Raw genomic sequence first — 17,500 nt, 5'->3', positions numbered from 1 at the left:
TATTATTTTTTCTTAGTTCCGTGTTTAGTTTCCAATCAGTGTTTCTGTCTAAACATTTTCCAATCTTCAAACTTTCTACCTCCACCAATATATATATCATTTTCTTGTACCTCAATTTCCGATTCTCTCTCTCTCTCTCTCTCTCTCTCTCTCTCTCTCTCTCTCTTTAAAATTCCCTGGTATACATTACGAAAGTCACCTTCAAACACACACACACACACACACACACACACACAGGATAATTACACACATACATACACACACACATACACACACAGACACACACACATCACTTAAGGCGTCAGTACAAGAGGGATGGAAAAAAGGGAAGGGAAAAAAGTGTTTCTTGAAGGCAAACTTGTTACCTACACAACAACTGATGCAACTCTTAATTCAGGAAAACCCGACTCTCTCTCTCTCTCTCTCTCTCTCTCTCTCTCTCTCTCTCTCTCTCTCTCTCTCTCTCGGATGGTCTTAAGTGGTATACTTTGGTGGAAAAAACTATGGTGGAAAGAAAATGGGGAAAAAATTGGAATAGAGAGAGAGAGAGAGAGAGAGAGAGAGAGAGAGAGAGAGAGAGAGAGAGAGAGAGAGAGAGAGAGAGAATGCAGGATAAAAGGCTGGTATAAAGAGGGTTATCTTGAGGAGGAGGAGGAGGAGGAGGAGGAGGAGGAGGAGGAGGAGGAGGAGGAGGAGAAGAGAAGAAGAAGAAGAAGAAGAAGAAGAAGAAGAAGAAGAAGAAGAAGAAGAAGAAGAAGAAGAAGAAGAAGAAGAAGAGGAGGAGGAGGAAAAAAAGAAAGGAAAGAAAAGGAAAAAGGAAAAGAAGAAAAGCAGAATGAAAATAAAATAAAAACACGGAAAAGCAAAATAAAACGAAAACCACACAAAACAAAACAACCACAACAAAAAAGAAAGAAAAAAGAAAATAAAAATAAAAATAAAGGAAAGAGACGAAACAAGATAGAAAAACAAAAGGAAAAAGGAAAAAAAGGAAAAAAACGCATCTTTCCCTCAAGACAACAATGCGGAGGAGGAGGAGGAGGAGGAAGAGGAGGAGGAGGAGGAGGAGGAGGAGGAGGAGGAGGAGGAGGAGGAAGGGAGGAGATAAATAAGGGGGAAAAAACTGAAAAAAGGGGAAAAAAGGGGAAACAAACACGTTATAGTTGATTTTAGAGGATTCAGAAACAGCTTCCCTCCGCCTCTACAGAAAAGGAGGGAGATAAAAAAGCAATAAGGAGGAGGAGGAGGAGGAGGAGGAGGAGGAGGAGGAGGAGGAGGAGGAGGAGGAGGAGGAGGAGGAGGAGGAGGAGGAGGAGGAGGAGGGAAGTCCTTGAGGCGTTTCTGAGACTGGAGGGAAAAAAAATTAGATGTATTTCTGTAATACTAGAAAAGATGTCCGTTCTTGAGGAGGAGGAGGAGGAGGAGGAGGAATACAAAGGAATACAAAGGAAAGCCAAACAGCAACAGACCTGTTGGTCCTTTCGAGCTGTTTGGTAACTACTTCTAACTGGCTACAGATAAGAGAGACAGGACAGTACAGGAGAAGGCTCCTCCCAGGAGGAGGAGGAGGAGGAGGAGGAGGAGGAGGAGGAGGAGGAGGAGGAGGAGGAGGAGGAGAAGAGTTAGAAATAGCGTTTTTGAGAAAGAGTTAGTGAAAGAGATCAACCATGTGGAGAGAGAGAGAGAGAGAGAGAGAGAGAGAGAGAGAGAGAGAGAGAGAGAGAGAGAGAGAGAGAGAGAGTCGCACCTTCACACACTAAAGTTGCCCTGAGGAGAGATGTTGGGGTAGGTCCTCTCTCTCTCTCTCTCTCTCTCTCTCTCTCTCTCTCTCTCTCTCTCTCCCAGGCACTGAATGAGAGGATAGTACCATATGAGCGAGAGAGAGAGAGAGAGAGAGAGAGAGAGAGAGAGAGAGAGAGAGAGAGAGAGAGAGAGAGAGAGAGAGAGAGAGAGAGTCACAAGCTTTCAGTTCACTCATTCTTTGGACACCTCTCTTTTTTCCCCTTCTCTTTATTTCCCCGCTGTTTCCTTCCTCCTTTCCTTCCTCTTCGCTATGGCTCTCCTTAACGACCTTCTCCTTCCTCTTCTTCTTCTTCTTCCCTTTCTTCTTCCCCACTTTCTCCTTGCTTCCCTTTTCCACATCTTTACTCCCAGAAAGATTTTACACTTTTTCATGTTTTCCCTTTTTCCTTTTGGTTTTTTTCTTCTTTTCCTTCGTTTTCTTTTTTCTCTTCTTTTTTATTGTTTAGTTGTTTTTTCTTGTTATTTTTCCTCCTTTCCTGGTCATTTTCTTACTTTTTCCCTTTTCCTTTTCTTTTTTTCTAAATTTCTAATAGTTCTTTAATTATCTTCCTTTCCATTCTCTCTCTCTCTCTCTCTCTCTCTCTCTCTCTCTCTCTCTCTCTCTCTCTCTCTCTCTCTCTCTCCTCTATTCTCCTTGTTCTTTTTATTCCTTTCTCAACATTTTCTCCATTTTTTTTAAGACCCCTCCTTTCTTTTCCTCTCCCTTTCACTAACAGCTTCTCTTTAATCCCCACCTTTTTTCCTCCCCCCCCCCCTCCTGTTTTTTCCTCCCGCCACGTCGCTGTTCATCCTATCTTCACCATTCACCGAGGCAGCTCAAACGTGGTCCATTTTTATCATTTTTTTTTTCCAGGATAGACTAGAAAGAATCTGTCCCCATCTACACTTTGGGTCTTGCAATCTGTGTGTGTGTGTGTGTCTGTCTGTCTGTCTGTCTGTCTGTCTGTCTGTCTGTCTCTCTCTCTCTCTCTCTCTCTCTCTGTCTCTCTACACTTTGGGTCTTGCAATCTGTGTGTGTGTGTCTGTCTGTCTGTCTGTCTGTCTCTCTCTCTCTCTCTCTCTCTCTCTCTCTCTCTCTCTCTCTCTCTCTCTCTCTCTCTCTCTCTCTCTTTTTTCCTTTCTTTTTATTTTTCTATCTTTCGTTCTTATTCTCTTTCTTTCTCTCTCTCTTCCTTTTTACATGTGTTCTCTTATCTTCTCTCTCTCTCTCTCTCTCTCTCTCTCTCTCTCTCTCTCTACTGTTCTTATTTTTTACCCAATTTTTTTTTATCATGTCTACAATTTTTACTTTCAATTTTCATCTCGATATTTTGTATTTTATTTTCTGATAAGTATTTTTTTTCGTCGTCACTTTTTCTTTTTTTTTGAGTCAATTTATTTTTCCCATGAATCTTCTTCCCTTTTCCTTTTCCTTCGTGTTTCCTCATAAGGGGAAAAGGAAAAACAAGAGAAAAAAACAACCTTCCCACGATTACAATTATTAATACACCTTTCCACACACACACACACACACACACACACACACACACACACACACACACACACACACACACACACACATATAGTCTCTCTCTCTCTCTCTCTCTCTCTCTCTCTCTCTCTCTCTCTCTCTCTCTCTCTCTCTCTCTCTCTCTCTCTCTCTCTCTCGCTTTAAAATTTCCCACACCTCGTTTACGTAAATGCATAATTTCTCCACATTTCTTAATTACTAACGTTTTCTTTTGTCCTTTTCATTTATATTCTCTCTCTCTCTCTCTCTCTCTCTCTCTCTCTCTCTCTCTCTCTCTCTCTCTCTCTCTCTCTCTCTCTCTCTCTCTCTCACTGACTCCATGATCTTTACCTACTACCTGAAGAGAGAAACTTTCCTCCCTCCCTCCTCCTCCTCCTCCTCCTCCTCCTGCCTCAAGCAATCGCCGTGACACATTTACTTCTATTGCGTAATTTTGTCTAGATATTCCTTCCTCCTCCTCCTCCTCCTCCTCCTCCTCCTCCTCCCCATTCTTAATCTTCCGTGACACACCCTATTCTCCCTCATTTATTATCCTCCTCCCTTCTCCCCCCAACTTCCCTCCGGCTATCTTCCCCTCCCAGTTGACCTCCCTCCTCCTCCTCCTCCTCCTTATTCAGTAGTAACCTCCAACCCTCTCCCCCCCTTTTCTTCCATTCACTCCCTCCTTTTCCCATTTCCTTCCCCTCTTCCCTCCCTTTCTTTCCCCTCCTTCTTCTGTCCACTTCTTTATTATTTTACACTATTTCATATTTCTTCGATCTATTTACTTTCTCTTCCTCCTCCTTCTTCGTCGCCTTCACCTCTTCCTCCTCCTCCTCCTCCTCCTTCTCCTTCTCCTTCACATTCTCAACTTTCTTCATCATAAACATTTTCACGTGTCATCATCACCATTACACCATCATCATCACCACCACCACCACCATCATCACTACTACCACTACTACAATCAAGGTCCATCATTCTCACCACTATCACCACAATCACCATCGTTAGTATACTTAAATGGCTGCGAATGTCATTTCTTGTAGTAGTAGTAGTAGTAGTAGTAGTAGTAGTAGTAGTAGTAGTAGTAGTAGTAGTAGTGCTTTAATAACTCTGTCTGTCTCTCTCTCTCTCTCTCTCTCTCTCTCTCTCTCTCTGGCCGCCATTGACAAGCCATCAGTAACCAATCAGAGAGGAAAGAAAGCTGCCGTGATCGTCTATTAAGCCAATCACATCACGCCTTTAAGCCCACGGTACGTCAACATGTTTTTAGCTCTCTCTCTCTCTCTCTCTCTCTCTCTCTCTCTCTCTCTCTCTCTCTCTCTCTCTCTCTCTTCTATCACAAATCACAACTGTTCCTTTTGAAGCCAAGCAATAATATCTGGCGTTTTTTTTTTCCTGTGTACTCTCTCTCTCTCTCTCTCTCTCTCTCTCTCTCTCCCACCTCATCTCAGTGCACGTTTATTCCATACATTTCCAAAAACTTCCCCATTTCAAAACCAATCAAGTTTCGCTTTACACTCCTCTTCCCCTCCTCCTCCCACCCCCCACCTCACCTACACCCCTCTCCTATTCATTCCTCTCTCTCTCTAGAAAGGACCTCCCCCATTCTCTCTCTCTCTCTCTCTCTCTCTCTCTCTCTCTCTCTCTCTTCTACTAATACTCTCACCTTTCCTCTCCCTCTCCCACAAAATTCCTACCGTCACGTCCCCTTTCCCTCATTTTCCCTCAGAAATTTCCCCTATCTCTGTACACATCACCTTCGCCTTTCCCCCATCTCTCTCTCTCTCTCTCTCTCTCTCTCTCTCTCTCTCTCTCCCCAATTTTCGTTCTATCTCTACATATTAACACCCCCCCTCCGTCTCTCTCTCTCTCTCTCTCCCTCTCTCTCTCTCTCTCTCTCTCTCTCTCTCGTCCAATCACAGCCTTCATTTCATAACAATACGGTCTACCATAAAAGAAAATAACAAAAACAACAATAAAAAGCAACATAAAGAACAATATTATACGTAAGGCCCAGTTTAAAGTCCATTCCTGCCATTTTTTCGCCCTTACGCCCGTTTGGCCCAGACTCGAGGGAAGGGAAGCTCCAGAATCCGGATGAAGTCGGATGGGTGAAAACAAACCCCATCACGCCTTCGACTCAATCCGACTTAGCGTTCTGGAGACAATGGTGTGTGTGTGTGTGTGTGTGTGTGTGTGTGTGTGTGTGTGTGTGTGTGTGTGTGTGTGTGTGTGTGTGTGTGTGTGTGTGTGTGTGGGGAGGGTCAGCGGCTCCGTTCCACAATGAATAGGCCTCTAGTTGCCTATTTAAACTCGGCAGCCATTACCACCACCACCACCACTAACACCACTACCATTTCCTTCTCTCTCTCTCTCTCTCTCTCTCTCTCTCTCTCTCTCTCTCTCTCTCTGGATGACTAGAAACACTCGAGGTCACTGGAGGGAAACTTTAAGGAGGAAAATTAGAGAAAAGAAAAGAGGAAAGTAACGGAGAGAGGGAGTGAGTTAGTGTTTCAAATATAGAGTGGTCAAGGTTGGGAATTAATTATTTTCTTTCCCTGAGGTGTTGTTTCAATGTTAACTACGCCCACTACTACTACTACTACTACTACTACTACTAATAATAATAATAATAATAATAATAATATCATTATTATTATTATTGCTACTATTACTACTACTGATAATAATAACAATAATAATATTATTATTGCTACTATTGCTACTATTACTACTACTACTACTACTACTACTACTACTACTACTACTACAACTACTATTTTTTTTTTTTTTTTTTACATTACAAGGGCACTGGCCAAGGGCAAACAAAGTGTTGGAAAAAAAAAAATCCCGCTGGTTGCCAGGCCCTGTTAAGAGGAAAGTAGAAAGAGAAAAAACAAAAAAATCTAAAAGGAGGGTCCAGTTAACGTAAGAGGTGTCTTGACACTCCTCTTTTGAAAGAGTTTAAGTCATAGGCAGGTGGAAATACAGACACAGGTAGAGAGTTCCAGAGTTTACCAGTGTAGGGAATGAAGGAGTGAAGATACTGGTTAACTCTTGCATTAGGAAGATGGACAGAATAGGGATGAGAAGAAGTAGAGAGTCTTGTGCAGCGAGGCCGCAGGAGGGGGAAGGCATGCAGTTAGCAAGTTCAGAAGAGCAGACAGCATGAAAACAGCGGTAGAAGACAGATAAAGATGCAACATTGCGGCGGTGACTTAAAGAATCAAGACAGTCAGTTAGAGGAGAAGAGTTGATAAGACGAAAAGCTTTAGATTCCACCCTGTTTAGTAAAGCTGTGTGTGTGGATCCCCCCCAGACATGAGAGCCATACTCCATACACGGGCGGATAAGGCCCTTGTACAGAGCAAGCAGCTGGGAGGGAGAGAAAAATGGACGAAGACGCCATAGGACACCTAACTTCTTGGAAGCTGATTTAGCAAGAGTAGAGATGTGAAATTTCCAGTTTAGATTTTTAGATTACTATTGCTAGTATTACTACTACTACTAGTAGTAGTAGTAGTAGTAGTAGTAGTAGTAGTAGTACACCACCACTACTGCCACCACCACCACCACTACTAATAATAATAATAATAATATTGCTGCTGCTGCTGCTGCTGCTGCTGCTGCTGCTGCTGCTGCTGCTGCTGCCACCACTACTACTACTACTACTACTACTACTACTACTACTACTACTATTGCCACTATTACTACTATACTACTACTACTACTACTACTACCACAACCAATAATAACAGTGAAAATCGTGTTTTAATCACTACAATAACAACACTAACAACAACAACAAAAACAACAACTACTACTACTACTACTACCACCACCACGACCACAGAAAATAAAAACAAAAGGGTATGTATATAAAATAATGTCTCCTCCTCCTCCTCCTCCTCCTCCTCCGCAGTGATCCGTTAGTGGCCCTCCAGCAAGGTCCAGGTGGCCTCGGCTGGAGGGTGTGGGAAGGGAGAGATCGGAGGAGAGGGAGAGGAGGGAGAGGAGAGGAGAGGAGAGGGAGGGAGAGGGAGGGAGGGAGGAGGAGAGGAGAGGGCGTGTACTATACTCTTTCAGTGTCGCTGGGCCACCGTACACATCTCTCTCTCTCTCTCTCAAACAATATCCAAAGAAAGTGCAAGCAAAATGAATGAGAGAGAGAGAGAGAGAGAGAGAGAGAGAGAGAGAGAGAGAGAGAGAGAGAGAGAGAGAGAGAGAGAGAAGAGAGAAGAGAAGAGAAGAAAAGAAAAAAGAAAAGGACAGGAGAGGAAAGGAGAGGAGAGGAAAGGAGAGAAGAAAAAGAAGAGAAGAGAAGAGAGAAGAGATCAGAAAAAGACAGAAGAGAAAAAAGAAAAAAAAACAATGCATTAACACCATCATCATCATCATCACCACCACCACCACCACCACCACCACCATCCACTACTCACAATCTATTCTTTCATTATAATTTCTCGTGGCGGCCTCCTTAACGAGCCAGCCTGCCCGTCACTCACTTATCCGCCCCGCTATTACCATGAGGGACGCGCTCGTTAAGGCACTAAGGGGGTCTAATACATGTCACGTAATTAGACTACTTAAATTTGGAGATAAACCGAGAGAGAGAGAGAGAGAGAGAGAGAGAGAGAGAGAGAGAGAGAGAGAGAGAGAGAGAGAGAGAGAGAGAGAGAGAGAGAGAGAGAGAGAGAGAGATGTAGTTCTAAATTCAAGTTTATTAGTATAGAAATTATTCGTAATTTCCGTTTTCTTTACGTTTCTTAATGTCAATTAGCTAAAAATCACGTTTGCCAGAGAGAGAGAGAGAGAGAGAGAGAGAGAGAGAGAGAGAGAGAGAGAGAGAGAGAGTCAACCAGCCTGTTCTCCTTGTTCAACACCCAAAAAATGAGAGGGCGAGTCTAATATTGGTTAATTCAGTTCAAGAGGCGTCGTAATCCTTCTCTTCTCTATCCTAACTGCGCAAGTCGATGGAGGGAGGGGGAGGGAGGGAGGGAGGGAGGGAGGGAGGAGGGAGGAGGAGGAAGGAAGGAAGGAAGGAAGGAAGGAAGGAAGGAAGGAAAGAAAGAAAGAAAGAAAGAAAGAAAGAAAGAAAGAAAGAAAGAAAGAAGGAAGGAAGGAAGGAAGGAAGGAAGGAAGGAAGGAAGGAAAGAAAGAAAGAAAGAAAGAAAAGAAAAGAAAGAAAGAAAGAAAGAAGGGAGGGAGGGAGGGAGGGAGGATAGAAGGAAGGAAGGAAGGAAGAAAAAAAGGAAGAAAGGAAGGACTCATGGAAGAAAAAAAAAATAAATAAAATCAAATACATTCATGAAGGAAGGAAGGAAGGAAGGAAGGAAGGAAAGAAGAAAAGCAGGACGGAGGGAGATAGAATGAAATAAATGAACAAAATAAAAAAAAACAGGAAAGAAGGAAGGAAGGAAGGAAGGAAGGAAGGAAGGAAGAAAAGAAAAAAAAAAAAAAAAAAAAAAAAAAACAGGAATGAAGGAAGGATGAAAAAAAGTTCGAGGAAGACACAAATTTAAAAAAAGTTAGAGATCCCAAAGTTTACGAGTGAAGAGAGATAAAAGTTACTTCTATTAGGCTTAAACTTACAAGAGCTTACAGTACAGTACATAATAAAAAGAGCAATACATTAGGCCTATATGATCACCTGTCCCCCTGTACTTAAACTATTACTTTTAAAAAATCATAGGCATTAGAGTTTAGTGCCACATACAATATCATTAGGCCTAACTTGTATGGAAAAAGAGGGGAAAAAAAGAGGACAGCATCATTTTGGAAAGAAATTCAAGACATTCTTTGGGCCATTAGTGGGGAAATAATGGTCTTGGGAGGGTCACGCAACGCTGGGGAGTGACAACAGATGGACAGGCAGGCCGGAACGTGACACTTAATGAAGAGAAACCAAGGAAACATTTGGACGGTGACACATACAGAGAACATGACTTGAAGAGAAAAGATACACGATACGATGCAAACTGGAAGGGAAACCATGCGATGAAGGGGAGGGAAACATTTGGACGGTGACATATACAGAAAACTCGACTTAGAACAGAAAAGATACACGATACGATGCAAACTGGAAGAGAAACCAAGTGACGGAGGAAACAAAGCAAACATTTGGACGGTAACACAAAGAAAATCTGACTTGGAAGTGAAAATTTTGAAGATACGATACATGATGCAAAACAAACTGCGTTATATATCAGATGGCTGTTGTCTTGAAATAAAGCGAGACAACATGGATTGACATTAACACAAAATTTTACTTATTGGAGATAGATAATACATATACAATAATAGACAGATACATAGACAATACACATATATGACACAAACTGTATTCTAAGTATGTATCTGCAGCCATACAGTGAAGTAAAGAAGCGGACAAAGCAGCAATGAGACACAAAACCTGACTTGAAGTAGAGAAAATAAGGATACAACAGAAAACGAAGATACAACAGAAAACAGACGCGAAACAAACCACGTCATGAATGAGTGGCGGTGGTTTTCAGTACTGAGAACGTGACATCATAGTACCAGAAAACAGATTCAACATGGAAAACAAAAGAAAAGAAGATACAGTACATCAAAACTGGTAAAGAAAATCAAATGCACAAAACGACACAAAACTAATAAAGAATATTAATTAAACGCACTAAAGACACACAAAACTGATGAAGAAAAGGAATTAAATGAAAATAAAGAGACCAAACTGAAGAAAAGGAATCAAAACCACACAAAAAAGACAGATACGAAACAAATGCCATGACATATCAGTGGCAATCGTCTTGTGGAGAGAGAATCAAACACCACAGCTAAACGAAACGAGATTGAGCACAGAAAACGGGCGCAGACACGACGCTAGGTGTGTATTGGTGGCAGCGGAGGGGGATTAAACAAACATTGGTGGCAGCGAGTGGGATCGGGAGTAACGGGAGGATAATGAACGGAATGGACGAGCAGGACAGGGAGGACTGGCGTGAAAATTGAGGACACGCCTTCCTACTACGGTAAACTAACAATGGCTTTCTATAATGATTAGGTCTCTCTCTCTCTCTCTCTCTCTCTCTCTCTCTCTCTCTCTCTACACACAGCATCATCTGGTCTTTGCGGTCAGTTAACCCGACACCTGACACAAGAGAGAGAGAGAGAGAGAGAGAGAGAGAGAGAGAGAGAGAGAGAGAGAGAGAGAGAGAGAGAAGGATGAATGATTAATAAAATACAATAGAGATACGATAAGCAAGTGAAAGTAAACACAAACACAACGCCACACCACACCACGCCACACCACACCCACACCCACACAACACAACACAACACAACACACCACACACACACACACACACACAGTAGAGTAGAACAAAGGAGGATTGGGAAAGAAGAGAGGTAGGAGAAGAGAGAGAAGAGAAGGCTGGTGGACAAGGGGCAGAGGGAGAGAGGGAGAGAGGGAAAGAAGAGACTAGCAGTAAATAATGACAAGGGGACCAAATAACTAAACAGAAGCGAGGCAGGTCAAAGAATGCCGTCTGACGAGTAACACTAAACACCCTGAGACGAACCGCTCAGGCTGGGGTCACACGAAACAGATGTATATACGAAAGGTCATTTTTTCCAAAGGTCACGAGAGTAAACATAAAATAAATGAAGTAAAAAGAATCAGAGCAGGTCATAACAGCTGAGAGAGAGAGAGAGAGAGAGAGAGAGAGAGAGAGAGAGAGAGAGAGAGAGAGAGAGAGTAAAGGGAAAATATGTATACGAGTGTCCTTAATAATGTGATAATGTGTGGACACGTCCATAAACAACAGCCATGTGTGCGTAAATGAGTCGGCTTAACACACACACACACACACACACACACACACACACACACACACACACACACACACACACACATACACGAACTAAGCCAGCCACATTATGCAGAGTAACACCAATTCTTAGGTTACTGACAGAAGCAGGAATGTAGCGAGGCCGGTCACACACACACACACACACACACACACACACACACACACACACACACACACACACACACACACACAGGCAACCTTCATTCACGTTTAACCTTAGTACTTTTGTTAATGTTACTGGATCTGAAACCTTTGCACCGTGTTATTAGGGTCACTATTGTTGTTGTGGTGGTAGTAGTAGTAGTAGTAGTAGTAGTAGTAGTAGTAGTAGTAGTAGTAGTAGTAGTAGTAGTAGTAGTAGTTGTTGTTGTTGTTGTTGTTGTTGTTGTTGTTGTTGTTGTTGTTGTTGTTGTTGTGGTGGTGGTGGTGGTAATAAGGACCCAAACGGCATTAATTTCAAAGTATTTCCATCATTTATACTCAAATTTCAACACCACCACCACCACCATTAGCATTATCATAACCATCACCACCACCACTACCACAGCGACTATATTACCAACGACACCAGAATTACCACCACTGCTGCCACCACCGTTATTATTGCACCACTCACCACCACTATCACCACCACAAACACCGCCACTACTGCCCAACCCTTGTCACTCTCGCCTCTCGCTTAACCGGTTACTGGTGGTGGTGGTGGTGGTGGTGGTGGTGTGAAGTCTTCGAACTCCAACGACCTCCTACCTTACACCACTACCACCACCACCACCACCACCACCACCACCACCACCACCACTCCTCCTTTTCCTCTTCTTCCTCTTCCTCTTCCTTCCTCTACACTGTTTTCATACCTATCCTTTTTCTTTTGTATATATCTCTAAAACTGGATCATTATAACCTCTCATCTTTGTTCTCTTATCTTCTTCTTCTTCTTCTTCTTCTTCTTCTTCTTCTTCCTCCTCTTCTTCTTTCTCCTTTTATTTTAGTTTTCCCTGAGGATTTATTTTCGCATGCATATTTCTTTATATAATTGGCATCCACGACCTCCTGGCCTGTCCTCCTTCAACGCACGCACGCACGCACGCAAGCACACACACACACACACACACACACACACACACACACGAGAGTTCATGAGGTTACTGTGCACCATGTACTGACTCTCTCTGACTCTCTCTCTCTCTCTCTCTCTCTCTCTCACACACACACACACACACACACACACACTCCTAAATGCTTCCACATCATTAGCCTCCCTCACTCTCTACTTCTCTCCCTGAAATCCACTCCTCCTCCCTTTCTCCTCCTCTTCCTCCTCCTCAGATTTACTCCCTTCATAAGAGTCAGAGGGAGCGAGTCACCCATCACACCCATAACTCCCCGCCGTCACCCACTTCTTCAGTAGAAATCTCCCCAACTCCCCTCCCCTCTCTCTCTCTCTCTCTCTGTTTCCTACTCTCACTTTCTCTCTCTCCGTAAACTCTGATCTGACCTCTCTAAGCATCTCCTCTTCCTCCTCTTCATCCTCCTCCTCTTACTCCTATTCTTACTAAGCATGTATAATGTTATGCTACAATACTACTCTCTCTCTCTCTTCATCTTCATTTATTTATCCATTTTTTAAATTTTATCACGGCCTATTCTCGTAACGGGCAATTCGTTATAATTAAGTTATTCTTGTGCTCCTTAATTCCTCCTCCTCCTCCTCCTCCTCCTCCTCCTAGGGTTCGTCGCTCTCTACTGATGTTGTCATAAGCTACTTTCGTTACCCTCCTCCTCCTCCTCCTCCTCTTCCTACTCTCCTCCTCCTCCTCCTCCTCCTCTTCTTCTTCTCCCTCTTATTTAACATAATTATCTTTCTTCTATTTATAGCAAAACTCTCACTTTTCTACGTCCTTTCTGGGTCTATTTGCTAGGAATGGTTCTTAAAGTGTTGTTGTTGTTGTTGTTGTTGTTGTTGTTGATGTACAGTGGTGGTGCTATCAATCTCATAATCATTCACATTATCACACACACACACACACACACACACACACACACACACACACACACACACACACACACACACACACACACACACAGGTGAAAGTGAATGAACTACACAAGTCTTACGAACGGGTCAAACGATGCAGTAGATAGGTCACAGGAGGAGGAGGAGGAGGAGGAGGAGGAGGAGGAGGAGGAGGAGGAGGAGGAGGTGTGGATAATAAGTGAGTGACGGCGATGGTGGTGAGACAAGATTTGATGAAGGTGAGAAGATAAAATTTATGAAAGAACAAGAAAAGAATAGAGAGAGAGAGAAAAAAAAATAAGTAAGAAAAATGTAAGCAAAATATTGAAGACTAAACTGGGAAAATACAATCACTGGTGTAAAGAAGAGGAAGGGGAGGAAAGAGGAAAGGAGGAGGAGAAAGAAGATGAAGAGGAAATGCAACTTTCAAGAAAGGAGAGGAGACGAGGTGAAAGAAGAAAACGAGGAAGTGGAAAGAAAGAGAAGGAAAAGGAAGAAGAAAAGGAGGAGGAAGAGGAGGAGGAGGAGAAGGAAAAGGAGAAGGATGAGGAGGAGGATAAATATAATGGTAGGATTGAGAGAAAATTTGAAGGGAGGGAGAGAGAATCTGAAGCTATAAAAAGGAAGGGATTTAGCACAAGAGAAGGAGGAGGAGGAGGAGCAGGAGAGCGAGGCCTGAGGGGAAGGAAAGATAAATGGAGATATGGGGAGGAAGGAATGGAGGGAGAGGGAAAGGGAGAGGGAGGGAGAGAAAGGAGACAAAAAAGGGAGAAGGGGACAATAATAGACCCATTAAAATAAGACCATTAAGAGGAAAATGGAAGTGAAAAATAGAAAAACGATAATGGAAAAGTATGAAAAGAGGAGGAGGAGGAGGAGGAGGAGGAGGAGGAGGATTATCTATATTTTAGCAGCAGAAGAATATGATGTGCAGTAACTTTCCTCCCCCTAATCCTCATGCTAATATAGGAGACGTGGGGATAACAAGGAGGAGGAGGAGGAGGAGGAGGAGGTGGAGGAATAAGTAAGGATTTGATGCAGGTTTCAACACTCCTCCTCCTCCTCCTGTTTCTCCTAAATGACTTTCATAACTATTACTATTATTATTATTATTACTTAACAAAACTTGCATTACTTATGGTAGTAGTAGTAGTACTACTCTCTCTCTCTCTCTCTCTCTCTCTCTCTCTCTCTCTTTACTTACACCTAAATGAAGTAAGTATACTCTCCCTCCCTCTTCCCCCCTTTCTCTCTCCCTTCAGCTTAATTTGTCACTCTCTCTCTCTCTCTCTCTCTCTCTCTCTCTTCCCATCTCCCCTTTCTCCTTCCACTTTCCACATTATTGAGCTCCCTACCACCCACCTCTCTCTCTCTCTCGTTCTTCAAAATTACTCTCCCATATCCTCCCATTCCAGCTCTCTCTCTCTCTTCCTTCTCTCCCATATAAACAGTGACTCCTCCTCCTCCTCCTCTTCCTCCTCCACCACCACCACCTCCTCCTCCTCCTAAACTCCCCTAAATCCTTCATCTCTCCCTAGACACCACCATCGACTTCTTCTTCTTCTTCTTCCTCCTCCTCCTCCTGGCTCCCTTTTTAAGCCTTCCACACAACTCCTTCCTTTCCTTCCTTCCTCCTTTCCTCCTTCTTACTCCTTCCCTCCTTATTAGAGTAAAGGATGGGAGGCGCCTTGGGCACGCCTGCGGACTGATCCAGCCGCGCCCATAGGAGGAGGAGGAGGAGGAGGAGGAGGAGGAGGAGGAGGAGGAGGAGGAGGAGGAGAAGTAGGGAGGTAAAACTGTATATCAAGTATGGGAAGTTGTATGTTTTCGTTATTCTCTCTCTCTCTCTCTCTCTCTCTCTCTCTCTCTCTCTCGTCATGATTTTCCTGACCTTTACTGATTGCATGAGTCAATTTCAGAAGTTGATTTCATGTCCGTGTGTGTGTGTGTGTGTGTGTGTGTGTGTGTGTGTGTGTGTGTGTGTGTGTGTGTGTGTGTGTGTGTGTTCGTCACCTCATTTTCCTCACCTCAACATAAAGATTGCCTCACCCTTCTACCCTTAATCCTCTCTCTCTCTCTCTCTCTCTCTCTCTCTCTCTCTCTCTCTCTCTCTTTCTCCGTCTACACAAAGACTTTTCCCCTTGATCAAAACTTTCATCCAAGAGAGAGAGAGAGAGAGAGAGAGAGAGAGAGAGAGAGAGAGAGAGAGAGAGAGAGAGAGAGAGAGAGAGAGAGATTTCCACTCGTCCGGAAGAAAGTGTTTAGATTTCGTGACAATTTGGAGGTGTGTGTGTGTGTGTGTGTGTGTGTGTGTGTGTGTGTGTGTGTGTGTGTGTGTGTGTGTGTGTGTGTGTAATTCACCCCGGTCGCCTGCTGGTCACCCAGCCAGTCTTCCCCATTACGGAGCGAGCTCAGAGCTCATAAACCGATCTTCGGGTAGGACTGAGACCACAACACACTCCACACACCGGGAAAGCGAGGCCACAACCCCTCCAGTTACATCCCGTACCTATTTACTGCTAGGTAAACACACCCCACACGTTAAGAGGCTTGCCCATTTGCCTCGCCGCTTTCCGGGATACGAACCCGGCCCTCTCGATTGTGAGTCGTGCGTGCTAACCACTACACTACGCGGTGTGTGTGTGTGTGTGTGTGTGTGTGTGTGTGTGTGTGTGTGTGTGTGTGTGTGTTGGAGAGAATTGTTAATAGAGAAGTGATAACAGAAAGATATGAGAGAGAGAGAGAGAGAGAGAGAGAGAGAGAGAGAGAGAGAGAGAGAGAGAGAGAGAGAGAGAGAGAGAGAGAGACTAGTACTATTAATCTCCCTTCACCTTCACTATTTACCGTAACAACAACCCAACCTTCTTTTTTGCATCACTACATTTAAATCAAACTTTTTATTATATTCTTTAAAGATAATTGTTTCTAAAATTACCATCTCTCTCTCTCTCTCTCTCTCTCTCTCAAGTTTGCATGTGCGTGACCGTCGAAGGCTAAGAGAGAGAGAGAGAGAGAGAGAGAGAGAGAGAGAGAGAGAGAGAGAGAGAGAGAGAGAGAGAGAGAGAGAGAGAGAGAGAGAGAGAGAGAGGTAATATGTGTGTGTGTGTGTGTGTGTGTGTGTGTGTGTGTGTGTGTGTGTGTGTGTGTGTGTGTGTGTGTGTGTGTGTGTGTGTGTGTGTGCAGTCACGGGTTGCTGGCTATGCGCGTGCGGATTAAAAGACTGAATGTGTGTGAGAGAGAGAGAGAGAGAGAGAGAGAGAGAGAGAGAGAGAGAGAGAGAGAGAGAGAGAGAGAGAGAGAGAGAGAGAGAGAGAGAGAGAGAGAGAGAGAGAGAGAGAGAGAGAGAGAGAGAGAGAGAGAGAGATAGAGATAGATAGATAGATAGAGAGAGAGAGAGAGAGAGAGAGAGAGAGAGAGAGAGAGAGAGAGAGAGAGAGAGAGAGAGAGAGAGAGACTAGTGTACACATCCACATACACACTCTTAGATACACACGAATGCAGAAATACAGTAATACACACACACACACACACACACACCTGTCCCCACCTAATTACCATGAACCCATAATTTCCACCTGCAATTACCTTCACGAATCCTCCTTTCCTCCTCCTCTCCCTCTCTTTCCTCCACTAACACCAGTACTCTCTCTCTCTCTCTCTCTCTCTCTCTAGATGATTTTTAACTGGATATGAAATTGGAACGAAATGAGAGAGAGAGAGAGAGAGAGAGAGAGAGAGAGAGAGAGAGAGAGAGAGAGAGAGAGAGAGAGAGAGAGAGAGAGCATGGATATAACGGAGTGTGTGTAGCAGGTGGCTTTAGACAACGCGCTTGCTCGCTCACACTCACACACACACACACACACACACACACACACACACACACACACACACACACAGGTTAAGCCGGAATTACACACATAACTTCATATTATTATTATTACTATTCTAATTATAATTACCGTTACGTGATATTAAAATAAGAAGTGTTTGCTGTTTTTTTTTTTTCGCATCGTTATCGTGTTAATTAGGCTTATGTTGAGATTCCGCTATTAATACTGAATGAATGGCGCTTAATAGGAAGAGAGATAAAAACAGTGTATTGGGATTTGTAGGTAGATAGATCATTAGATAAACAGGTACATAGATAGATTAGATAAACAGGTACACAGATAGATAATTAGATAAATAGATAGATTGATAATTAGATAAACAGGTAGACATGTAAATAACTAGATAAATAGATGGGTAGATAGATAGACAATTAGATACAGATAGATATATAATTAGATAAACAGGTACAGGTAAATAATTAGATAAGCAGATTGGTAGATA

General features: G+C 43.2%; 1 protein-coding gene across 1 annotated transcript in view; it reads right to left on the bottom strand.

Annotated features, from left to right (window-relative positions):
• LOC123513326 (protein PRRC2A-like) overlaps positions 1-17,500 on the bottom strand; it is a 137,400-nt gene that overhangs the window by 118,583 nt on the left and 1,317 nt on the right.

Source organism: Portunus trituberculatus, chromosome 35 (genome assembly GCF_017591435.1).
Source record: "Portunus trituberculatus isolate SZX2019 chromosome 35, ASM1759143v1, whole genome shotgun sequence".
NCBI classification, from domain to species: Eukaryota; Metazoa; Arthropoda; class Malacostraca; order Decapoda; family Portunidae; genus Portunus; species Portunus trituberculatus.
The sequence above is the reverse complement of the archived record's forward strand: the minus strand, read 5'-3'. Positions and strand labels throughout refer to the sequence as shown.